Below are 12,140 nucleotides of genomic sequence, written 5' to 3' on the forward strand. Positions count from 1 at the left end.
GGTAACGGATGCCGGAAGTGGGCATGGCCATGCGTGAGTGGGTGTGGCCGATGTGAGTGGGGGCGTGGCCGGCGTGGTGGGGGTGGGGTCGGGCACGGTTGCGAGAGAGAGAGAGAGAGAGAGAGAGAGAGAGAGAGAGAGAGAGAGAGAGAGAGAGAGAGAGAGAGAGAGAGTGGAAAGAGATGGAAAGAGAGGGGGAGAGAAAAAGAGATGTGAAAGAACTAAAGATAGGGTAAGGGAGAGAAAAAGAGAGGGGAAAGAGCAAAAAAGAGGGGGGAGAGAGCAAAAAATATGGGGGAGAGAGCAAAATAGAGGGGAAAGATCAAAAGAGAGGGGAAAGAGCAAAATAGAGGGAAGAGAGAGCGGGAGAGAGAGAGCAAAAAAGAGGGGGAGAGCGACAATAAGAGGGTGAAAGAGAGAGAGCAAAAGAGGGGGGAAGAGAGAGAGCAAAAGAATAGAGGGGGAGAGAGAGGGGGAAGAGAGCAATAGAGAGGGGGAGAGAGAGCAAAAGGGGGGGAGAGGGGAGAGAGAGAGGGGGGAGAGCGAGCAAAAGAGAGTGATGGAGAGAGAGCAAAAGAGAGGGGAGAGAGACAGATCAAAAGAGAGGGGGAGAGAGAGAGCGCAAAAGAGAGGGGGGGAGAGAGAGCGCAAAAGAGAGGGGTAGAGAGGGAGTGCAAAAGAGAGGGGGGAGAGAGAGCACAAAAGAGAGAGGGGAGAGAGAGTGCAAAAGAGAGGTGGGAGAGAGAGAGAGCACAAAAGAGATGGGGGAATGAGAGAGCGCAAAAGAGAGGGGGGAGAGAGAGCACAAAAGAGAGAGGGGAGAGAGAGTGCAAAAGAGAGGTGGGAGAGAGAGAGAGCACAAAAGAGAGGGGGGAGAGAGAGCACAAAAGAGAGGGGGAGATAGAGAGCGCAAAAGGGGGGAGAGCACAAAAGAGAGAGGGGAGAGAGAGGGCAAAAGAGAGGGGGAGAGAGAGAGTGCAAAAGAGAAGGGGAGAGAGTCAAAAGAGAGGGGGAGAGAGAGCAAAAGAGAGGGGGGAGAGAGAGAGCAAAAGAGAGAGGGGAGAGATCAAAAGAGAGGGGGGAGAGAGAGCAAAAGAGAAGGGGTAGAGAGAGCAAAAGAGAGGTGGAGTGAGAGAGAGCAAAAGAGAGGGGGAGAGAGCACAAGAGAGAGGGGGAGAGAGAGAGCGCAAAAGAGAGGGAGGAGAGAGAGCCCAAAAGAGAGGGGGAGAGAGATAGCGCAAAAGAGAGGGGGAGAGAGAGCACAAAAGAGAGGGTAGAGAGAGAGCGCAAAAGAGAGGGAGGAGAGAGAGCCAAAGAGAGAGGCGAGAGGGAGCAAAAGAGAGGGGAAAGAGCAAAAGAGAGGGGAGAGAGGGCAAAAGAGAGGGGAGGAAAGAGAGGAAAAGAGAGGGGGAGGGAGCAAAAGAGAGGGGGGAGAGAGAGCAAAAGAGAGGTGGAGTGAGCGAGCGCAAAAGAGAGGGGGAAAGAGAGCAAAAGAGAGGGGGAGGGAGAGAGAGCAAGGGGTGGGACCGATGTACTGCAAAAAATGACTAGTGTGAACGGGCTTTAAGACTAGTATGTGTATATATATATATATATATATATATATATGAATATATATTTACAATAAAAAAAACAGATTCCTGCATGTGAAGAACACTATGTAAATATACAATATAGCACTTTGCACTATCAGGGATCTGGAGGCAGATGCTGCTTTTTTTTTTTTTTCTTCTCTTAAGTTAATTTCTGATTATGTAGGACACAAAAAAATGCTTCCTTCCACACTGTACACAATATGCTGTACACACGTACATTCACTTCAAATTTTAACAACTTTAGTTGCAAAACTTTTAATACATTACCAGGCATACCTCGGAAATATTGCTGGTTTGGGTCCAGACCACCGCAATAAAGCGAATATAGCAATAAAGTGAGTCACACTAACTTTTTTTGTTCCCCAGTGCATTTAAAAGTTATATTTACACTATACTGTAGTCTATTAAGTGTACAATAGTGTTATGTCTAGAAAACAACGTACATACCTTAATTAAAAAAATACTTTATTGCTAAAAATTGCTAACCATCGTCCGAGCCTTCTTTGCTGGTGGTGTATATATATATATATATATATATATATATATATATATATATATATATATATATAAAGGTGTGTATAAATATATATGTATTCATGTCTATATTTTTGTTTATATGTGTATATATGTTGGAAAAATAGCGTTGATAGATTTACTCGACACAGGGTTGCAACAAACCTTAAATTTGTAAAAAGAGCAATATCTGTGAAGCGCAATAAAGTGAGGCGCAATAAAACGAGGTATGCCAGTACAGTATATTGCAAAATGATATTTGGCTGGACATGTGTAATAAAATTATTACTCTTAAACATCACTATTTCCCAGTATGGTACCCCTTAAAAAGGTTTTACAGGGGTAAGTAACCTTGGAGCCATTCTTTTTTTTCCAAATATCTTACCTTTTTTATGACTATCTTAATTCCTGAGTCTACTCCAAGGCAAATGCAGTTTATTAATTAGAGTGTTGTGTAGGGCAATTGACAAATATTTTACTAAAATTTAAATAAGCTACATATTTGGTCTTCTAAGAAATAATTATTTCCTCTAAAGAAGTTTAAGGACAGCTGTAATTAAAAAAAACTTTAGTGACCATGGTAAAAAAAATTTTATTTCACAGAGGCTTATAATGATGCTTTAAAGGGATTAAAGGGTCATGATACCCAAATGTTGAAAGTGATGCAGCATTGCTGTAAAACGCTGACTAGAAAAAGAAAGATATTTTACCTCAAAAATTCCTCAGTAGCCACATCCCATTGTAAAGGACTTCTAAGCAGCAAATCAGTATGTCTGTCCCGGGACAGCTAAGGGAGTGAGCTTACGTGCACATTCATGTTATTTCCCTATTCAGTTTAAGGAAGTTTACTATGAAATCTCATGAGAGTTAAGTAACATCTCATGAGATCACAGTAAAAGAGTTCATGACCTCAGCACTGTTGATGCTGATTGGCTGCTGTTTATTTCTTCATTTTTTTATTTTTTTTTACCTGCAACTAAAGTATAACTTTTTACATAGAATTTACTGAGCTGAGGAGATTGTGAGGTAAAATATCTTCCTTTTTTACATAGAGATGCTCAGGTGATATTTTCCTGCTTTTTACAGTTATACCGCATCAGTTTCAAGTGATTTAGCATATGAGTATTATGTCCCTTTAAGAAGTCAACATTTTCAGATCAAGCATGTGATTTTAAACAACTTTCCAGTTTACCTCTGTTTTTAAATGTACCAATTATTTTATTTAGTTTCAATTGCTGAAATTTAGATCCTTTTCTAAGAGCATACTGAGGTAGGCCCAGGAACATTCACATGTTTAGAGCACAATATGGCAGGAATGCTTTAACAAGAGAAAGAGGTACAGTTGATATTAAAGGGACAGTCTACCATAAAATTGTTATTGTTTTAAAAGATAGATAATCACTTTATTACCCATTCCCCAGTTTTGCATCACCAACACAGTTATATTAATATACTTTTTACCTCTGTGATTACCTTGTATCTAAGAACCTTCTTCCAGCCCCCTGATCACATGACTGTGACTGTTTATTATCTATTGTCTTGCATTTAGCATTGTTTTGTGCTAAATCTTAAATAACCCCCTGCGCCTGAACACAGTGTTATCTATATGGCCCACATGTACTTTCTGTCTCTTTGTGTTGAAAAGAGATTTAAAAAGCATGTGATAAGAGGAAGCCCTCAAAGGCTTAGAAATTAGCATATGAGCCTACCTATGTTTAGTTTAAACTAAGAATACCAAGAGAAAAAAGCAAATTTGATAATAAAAGTAAATTGGAAAGTTGATTAAAATTAAAAGTCCTATCTGAATAATGAAAGTTTAATTTATACTAGACTGTCCCTTTAAAGGTATTTTTAATTATACATTCAATATAAATCATTGCAATTTGTATTTTTGTTATGTAAAATAATCCTGGCAGAGGTTGGGGTAGAGAGGAGATTTCCTTGCCCTGTACAGGGGTGTTCCCTTGGTGTGTCTGTTTAAAATAGTAATTTTAGGTTTATTTATAGTTTAATCTTAGGCTTTTTTATTTCACAGGTAAGTTTTTATTTATTTAAAGGTAGTTTTATTGTAAGTTTAATGTAAAGTTGGGGGAGTGTTAGGTTTAGGGGTTAATAGTTTAATTTAGTTTGTCACGATGTGGGGGGTGGCAGTTTAGGAGTTAATAGGTAGATTATGGGTGTTTGTTTTGCAAAATCCATAACTTGCCTTTGATTGCGGGATGGATCGTGGTGGTATAAGCTATAATTCAAGCAGAATAGCCAGAAAGCACAACCTGTAATACAGGTGAGCTGAATATTCCACACTCAAAAGCCATTTATTGAGTGCGGAATAGATTGTTGCGGTATAGGCTAAAACGCTAGCGGTATAGCCGTATCGCCGCGACTTGTAATACAGGTAAGATGACTATTCCGCTCGCAAAGGCCAATGTATAGCAGTTACATACTCAAACTATAGATAGAGGGTACAGCAGACCCCCACTCCAGGTTGATTGTGTAACATTGTGACACACCTTGCTGCCACAAAGTGATTAAATCAAATGCACACTCCTAAGTCTACATCCACCTGCCATAATAGAAAGGGCACAAGTCTAAACAAGAAAAAGGTAAATGTGATAATAAAACTAAGAACTAGATCACCAATGGCGTTTTAATTAGCGCTTTCACTCAAGGGTAAACATCGCTTGAAGTAAGCTTTTTGCGTGTGTCGGGTAGCGCGTGTATTACAAGTTGAAAATAAAACTCTAACCAAAGGACCTAGAATATTGCATCCACTTTATCTAATTCTCCCCCTAGACTCAAATGGAGAGAGTAACAGAAGAGACCTAACACTTACCTATTATATGCTAGCCCAAAATGAGTTTTTAATATTTCAAATACAGAAAATGTTATTTTAAATGTAAATATATATTTATATATTTTAGTTACTATTGCCTTTCTATCATCTCAAACAAGCCTGCCCATTCTCCTCTGACCTCTGACACAAACAAGGCATTTTCATCCACACAACTGCCGTTCACTGGATATTTTCTCTTTTTCGCACCATTCTCTGTAAACCCTAGAGATGGTTGTGAGTGAAAATCCCAGTAGATCAGCAGTTTTTTTAAATACTCTGGCCAGCCCGTTTGGCACCAACAACCATGCCACGTTCAAAGTCACTTAAATCCCCTTTATTCCCCATTCAGATGCTCGGTTTTGACCTCAGCAAGTCTTCTTCACCAGGTCTAGATGCCTAAATGCATTGAGTTGCTGCTATGTGATTGGCTGATTAGCAATAATTGTTACCAAGCAATTGGTGTGCCTAATAAAGTGGCCAGTAAGTGTATGTGATAATGTTAAGGTAAAATAGATATCTATACCTATATATCTATAGAAATAGATACATAGGTATAGGTATATACAGATATCCTATAATATAAAAGGCCAAGTGTATTTGTCCGAAGCTGTCATGTGCAGTAGAGATAGAACGAGGACAAACACACCTGGCCTTAGAGTCTACCTGATCTGCTGCGGCATGGTAACGGATGCCGGAAGTGGGCATGGCCATGCGTGAGTGGGTGTGGCCGATGTGAGTGGGGGCGTGGCCGGCGTGGTGGGGGTGGGGTCGGGCACGGTTGCGAGAGAGAGAGAGAGATAGAGAGAGAGAGTGGAAAGAGATGGAAAGAGAGGGGGAGAGAAAAAGAGATGTGAAAGAACTAAAGATAGGGTAAGGGAGAGAAAAAGAGAGGGGAAAGAGCAAAAAAGAGGGGGGAGAGAGCAAAAAAGATGGGGGAGAGAGCAAAATAGAGGGGAAAGATCAAAAGAGAGGGGAAAGAGCAAAATAGAGGGAAGAGAGAGCGGGAGAGAGAGAGCAAAAAAGAGGGGGAGAGCGACAATAAGAGGGTGAAAGAGAGAGAGCAAAAGAGGGGGGAAGAGAGAGAGCAAAAGAATAGAGGGGGAGAGAGAGGGGGAAGAGAGCAATAGAGAGGGGGAGAGAGAGCAAAAGGGGGGGGAGAGGGGAGAGAGAGAGGGGGAGAGCGAGCAAAAGAGAGTGATGGAGAGAGAGCAAAAGAGAGGGGAGAGAGACAGATCAAAAGAGAGGGGGAGAGAGCGCAAAAGAGAGGGGGGGAGAGAGAGCGCAAAAGAGAGGGGTAGAGAGGGAGTGCAAAAGAGAGGGGGAGAGAACGAGCACAAAAGAGAGGGGGAGAGAGAGAGCACAAAAAAGATGGGGGAATGAGAGAGCGCAAAAGAGAGGGGGGAGAGAGAGCACAAAAGAGAGAGGGGAGAGAGAGTGCAAAAGAGAGTTGGGAGAGAGAGAGAGCACAAAAGAGAGGGGGGAGAGAGAGCGCAAAAGAGAGGGGGAGATAGAGAGCGCAAAAGGGGGGAGAGCACAAAAGAGAGAGGGGAGAGAGAGGGCAAAAGAGAGGGGGAGAGAGAGAGTGCAAAAGAGAAGGGGAGAGAGTCAAAAGAGAGGGGGAGAGAGAGCAAAAGAGAGGGGGGAGAGAGAGAGCAAAAGAGAGAGGGGAGAGATCAAAAGAGAGGGGGGAGAGAGAGCAAAAGAGAAGGGGTAGAGAGAGCAAAAGAGAGGTGGAGTGAGAGAGAGCAAAAGAGAGGGGGAGAGAGCACAAGAGAGAGGGGGAGAGAGAGAGCGCAAAAGAGAGGGAGGAGAGAGAGCCCAAAAGAGAGGGGGAGAGAGATAGCGCAAAAGAGAGGGGGAGAGAGAGCACAAAAGAGAGGGTAGAGAGAGAGCGCAAAAGAGAGGGAGGAGAGAGAGCCAAAGAGAGAGGCGAGAGGGAGCAAAAGAGAGGGGAAAGAGCAAAAGAGAGGGGAGAGAGGGCAAAAGAGAGGGGAGGAAAGAGAGGAAAAGAGAGGGGGAGGGAGCAAAAGAGAGGGGGGAGAGAGAGCAAAAGAGAGGTGGAGTGAGCGAGCGCAAAAGAGAGGGGGAAAGAGAGCAAAAGAGAGGGGGAGGGAGAGAGAGCAAGGGGTGGGACCGATGTACTGCAAAAAATGACTAGTGTGAACGGGCTTTAAGACTAGTATGTGTGTATATATATATATATATATATATATATATATATATATATATATATATATATATATATATATATGAATATATATTTACAATAAAAAAAACAGATTCCTGCATGTGAAGAACACTGGAATGTGTGCATACATACACATGTTTATACATGTATATGTATGTAAATATACAATATAGCACTTTGCACTATCAGGGATCTGGAGGCAGATGCTGCTTTTTTTTTTTTTCTTCTCTTAAGTTAATTTCTGATTATGTAGGACACAAAAAAATGCTTCCTTCCACACTGTACACAATATGCTGTACACACGTACATTCACTTCAAATTTTAACAACTTTAGTTGCAAAACTTTTAATACATTACCAGGCATACCTCGGAAATATTGCTGGTTTGGGTCCAGACCACCGCAATAAAGCGAATATAGCAATAAAGTGAGTCACACTAACTTTTTTTGTTCCCCAGTGCATTTAAAAGTTATATTTACACTATACTGTAGTCTATTAAGTGTACAATAGTGTTATGTCTAGAAAACAACGTACATACCTTAATTAAAAAAATACTTTATTGCTAAAAATTGCTAACCATCGTCCGAGCCTTCTTTGCTGGTGGTGTATATATATATATATATATATATATATATATATATAAAGGTGTGTATAAATATATATGTATTCATGTCTATATTTTTGTTTATATGTGTATATATGTTGGAAAAATAGCGTTGATAGATTTACTCGACACAGGGTTGCAACAAACCTTAAATTTGTAAAAAGAGCAATATCTGTGAAGCGCAATAAAGTGAGGCGCAATAAAACGAGGTATGCCAGTACAGTATATTGCAAAATGATATTTGGCTGGACATGTGTAATAAAATTATTACTCTTAAACATCACTATTTCCCAGTATGGTACCCCTTAAAAAGGTTTTACAGGGGTAAGTAACCTTGGAGCCATTCTTTTTTTTCCAAATATCTTACCTTTTTTATGACTATCTTAATTCCTGAGTCTACTCCAAGGCAAATGCAGTTTATTAATTAGAGTGTTGTGTAGGGCAATTGACAAATATTTTACTAAAATTTAAATAAGCTACATATTTGGTCTTCTAAGAAATAATTATTTCCTCTAAAGAAGTTTAAGGACAGCTGTAATTAAAAAAAACTTTAGTGACCATGGTAAAAATTTTTTATTTCACAGAGGCTGATAATGATGCTTTAAAGGGATTAAAGGGTCATGATACCCAAATGTTGAAAGTGATGCAGCATTGCTGTAAAACGCTGACTAGAAAAAGAAAGATATTTACCTCAAAAATTCCTCAGTAGCCACATCCCATTGTAAAGGACTTCTAAGCAGCAAATCAGTATGTCTGTCCCGGGACAGCTAAGGGAGTGAGCTTACGTGCACATTCATGTTATTTCCCTATTCAGTTTAAGGAAGTTTACTATGAAATCTCATGAGAGTTAAGTAACATCTCATGAGATCACAGTAAAAGAGTTCATGACCTCAGCACTGTTGATGCTGATTGGCTGCTGTTTATTTCTTCATTTTTTTATTTTTTTTTACCTGCAACTAAAGTATAACTTTTTACATAGAATTTACTGAGCTGAGGAGATTGTGAGGTAAAATATCTTCCTTTTTTACATAGAGATGCTCAGGTGATATTTTCCTGCTTTTTACAGTTATACCGCATCAGTTTCAAGTGATTTAGCATATGAGTATTATGTCCCTTTAAGAAGTCAACATTTTCAGATCAAGCATGTGATTTTAAACAACTTTCCAGTTTACCTCTGTTTTTAAATGTACCAATTATTTTATTTAGTTTCAATTGCTGAAATTTAGATCCTTTTCTAAGAGCATACTGAGGTAGGCCCAGGAACATTCACATGTTTAGAGCACAATATGGCAGGAATGCTTTAACAAGAGAAAGAGGTACAGTTGATATTAAAGGGACAGTCTACCATAAAATTGTTATTGTTTTAAAAGATAGATAATCACTTTATTACCCATTCCCCAGTTTTGCATCACCAACACAGTTATATTAATATACTTTTTACCTCTGTGATTACCTTGTATCTAAGAACCTTCTTCCAGCCCCCTGATCACATGACTGTGACTGTTTATTATCTATTGTCTTGCATTTAGCATTGTTTTGTGCTAAATCTTAAATAACCCCCTGCGCCTGAACACAGTGTTATCTATATGGCCCACATGTACTTTCTGTCTCTTTGTGTTGAAAAGAGATTTAAAAAGCATGTGATAAGAGGCAGCCCTCAAAGGCTTAGAAATTAGCATATGAGCCTACCTATGTTTAGTTTAAACTAAGAATACCAAGAGAAAAAAGCAAATTTGATAATAAAAGTAAATTGGAAAGTTGATTAAAATTAAAAGTCCTATCTGAATAATGAAAGTTTAATTTATACTAGACTGTCCCTTTAAAGGTATTTTTAATTATACATTCAATATAAATCATTGCAATTTGTATTTTTGTTATGTAAAATAATCCTGGCAGAGGTTGGGGTAGAGAGGAGATTTCCTTGCCCTGTACAGGGGTGTTCCCTTGGTGTGTCTGAAGCTCTCTCAAGGCTCTCATTATATTCACCAAGCATTTTACACCTGCAGTTCTCACTTATGTATCTCACCCGCTGTGTGCTGGAGAAGTTTGCACACAAATCACAATACACTTATTTAACTGAGCAAAAGTAATGTATACTAAACTAGAACCAAATAAATTGTAGTAAAACCTTGCATTTTAATTTGTATTTGCTGCAAACTGAGAATTTATATTAGTGCAAGGTGGTTCCTTGATAACCTCACCTGTGAGATTCTGTATCCGAGAGAAACGCATTATTACTTTCTAAGGGAAGCAGCTCTCACCTCCCTGGGACTCTCAGTTTCTATCCCTTTTTCTTTTAGACTCCAATGAGTTCTGCCCTTGTCAATTCAATCAACACTATAGCTTTTCTCTTAGCTGGAGAGGTTTTGATAATCAGCCCTTGGTATTAGTTTCTCTACTTGCTACATGTAATAAAAGGCAAATCTGTTATCCTGATACCACTCCAAGAAATACTATAATCTAGGCCATAATAAGAGGCAAGAGCTATCACTACTACATGGTAATCAATATTAATCCTTCAGAAGGAGCTGACAGCTTTCTAATACTGAACTATTATTTAGCTACCGGTAAAACAAGACATTGATACCAAGTTGCAAGAAGTAAATTCTGCATCGTCATTATTCTTGTCATATTTCAATTCCAGATTTTAGTAAATACGATTTAAACAAATATCTGTAGGGTAAAAAGAAAAGAAAAATACAGCTAACAGATAAGTTTTTCATGGCATAGTCTTGATTTAAGTACTGAAGAAATGTTTGTGTCTCTGTTCTGTTAAGGAAGTGAAAGATTAGTAAATTAATCATTGTATGAATTATTTCCTTCCTTTGTACCCACACAACTTTATCATTGTCATATGGGCTCAATACAAATGACAAATATCTGACTGTCAAGCTTAAAGATGACCTGTGCAGCTGTTGCTTTTTTCCTCCTGAATGACAGCTGTTTAAGTTAAATAAATAATAACATTTTCCTAATAAATTACTTTAATATATATTTTTGTTTAAGGAGAGAAGGTCAGTCAGATTCTAATCAGCAGATACACTCAGCCTAATTCAGGCAGCAAGCGGCTTAAAAGTGTGCGTCATTTGGCCGAGTCAGTATGTGTTCCAGTGCAGATTAAAGGACACTGGTTAGTGATGAGCTTACTGATGAAATTACAACAAGTAAAATAGGGAATAAATTGTCAAATCAGTGGCTACAGCTGGACTTTTATTTAGTGTCAGAACCGGAGAAAAATGAAGGTTATATGAAGGAAACGCACAATTAGTGCTTTGAATATGAAGATTAGGAAAATTCATTAGCAGGTGCACAAACTTTTGAGAGTATTACAACTGTAATTTTGTTGGCAAATGTTGCATTGCTTTGCAGTCCAGGGATATACCCTTTTATTTTCTCTATAGAGGCCAATTAGGGGAAGATATAAATGTGCTACTACAATAATCAAACTGCATTGAATGTAGTGAGGATTGTAAAGAAAAAATAACCATTGATTTTCAGATCTAAATTACAAAAGTAAATAATTAAAAAGCATAATGCAAATTTGTTTTTTACTGTGAAAAGTTAAATATTTGTTTGGGAATTCAATGCTATGTTCTCTGTACCTTTATTCACTGTCAATTCATAGAGATGTACTTTAGGGAATTAGGGACTCATAGAAACAGAGGGGGAATCATATAGATCAGGAGGAACTTTTAGGTGTAGATAATTAGGGTTTTAGTATGTGCATAGTTTAGTTTAAGTTTTTATAGGGAGCAGGTAACAGACTTATTAAAAGCCGTTATTAGAGAACCGAGTTCTATTTAATCGAGGAGTTATAGGAAAAACGAACTGAATAAATAATAATAATATTCAATATATTATGAACATTTGTAATAAAATTTAGAAATTTTGAATTGCATACATTAATTTGAATCAAAAGGTATAGCTAAAATAAAGCATACATAACATTTGAATAATCTATATATTAGAGCCCTTTCTAGTCAAACACTTTGCCTTATACCATATCCCTTTTAACCATTTTAAAAATGGTTTAATATTTAAATTATATTTTTTAATAAAACGTGTATATATGAGTTTAATACTTTATTTGAATGTGTTTTTGATGAGTTTTGTGATTTTTTTTAACCCTTACACTTTACTTCAGGTCTAAAGTCATACTAAATAATTTAGGGCAGTTTTGGATTTCACTCAAATGCAAACTATAACTTCTTACAATACCAGCGCTATTTAGTGCAGTCGCGATATCCATTGAAAGTATATGCTGCGCTAGAGCCATGTCGACTTCGCTAGTCCAATTCTGGTAAATGGGATTTAGCATGGTCTTGTAATATCAAATTATCGTGGTCCAGCGTTACTGCTTATCATGACCTATGCTATCATTAGCACACCACTTGTAATCTGGTCCAGA

The sequence above is a fragment of the Bombina bombina genome, chromosome 1, assembly GCF_027579735.1.
Source record: "Bombina bombina isolate aBomBom1 chromosome 1, aBomBom1.pri, whole genome shotgun sequence".
Classification (NCBI taxonomy): Eukaryota; Metazoa; Chordata; class Amphibia; order Anura; family Bombinatoridae; genus Bombina; species Bombina bombina.